The sequence below is a fragment of the Formica exsecta genome, unplaced genomic scaffold (genome assembly GCF_003651465.1).
Source record: "Formica exsecta isolate Colony F162 unplaced genomic scaffold, ASM365146v1 scaffold218, whole genome shotgun sequence".
Taxonomy (NCBI): domain Eukaryota; kingdom Metazoa; phylum Arthropoda; class Insecta; order Hymenoptera; family Formicidae; genus Formica; species Formica exsecta.
This window is the reverse complement of record NW_021849477.1, coordinates 1,007,450-1,008,000: the sequence shown is the minus strand read 5'-3', so window position 1 is coordinate 1,008,000 and position 551 is coordinate 1,007,450. Positions and strand designations below refer to the sequence as shown.

General features: G+C 39.9%; 1 protein-coding gene across 19 annotated transcripts in view; it reads right to left on the bottom strand.

The window, feature by feature from the left end:
• LOC115235364 (tropomodulin) overlaps window positions 1-551 on the bottom strand; it is a 77,298-nt gene that overhangs the window by 43,202 nt on the left and 33,545 nt on the right. The window contains exon 1 of one of the 19 annotated variants that reach the window (XM_029807102.1): window positions 170-347. The exons of the other annotated variants lie outside the window; for them this stretch is intronic. The gene's annotated coding sequence lies outside the window, so the exon portion shown is untranslated. Of the gene's footprint in view, window positions 1-169; window positions 348-551 lie in introns of those variants that run through there. 19 annotated transcript variants of the gene reach the window in all.

Sequence of the window (551 nt, the reverse complement as noted above, 5' to 3'; positions counted from 1 at the left end):
CACGACGACGTACGGACGCGCGCGATTCACTGACCAGCCTACCAGATCGCGGCAGCGCCCTTTTAACGCCGACAATGCGATTGCGTGAAGATCGAGTCGATTACGCGCCCGATGCGACTTGTCCAGATTCCGAGATCTTTCTCAAAAATGATGAGTAACTGATTCTTACTCTCGGTACAGATGAACCGAAGTTAATCGGAATTGCAGTCTTTCTTTTTATGCGATTATGATAATGCAGCACGATTGATGCGGTTTTGATTGTGTGTTGCTTGGACAATTACACATTACACGTTACATGTAGTATGTAGTACTATTACGTGTATATATAATGACTATACGCGTTACTGGAAGGTGTTACGATGAATGGAGTATACGTCGATGAATGGGGTATACGTCGATGAGAAGGCGGGAAATTCGAAGCGAATCACGTTGCACGATAGATGCATTTTGGAAATAATATTGGATATTAATGTTGGAATGTAATAGACAAATACGGATACATGCATTATCTATTTTTTTATTTCATTATACTTATTTTATATATATATATA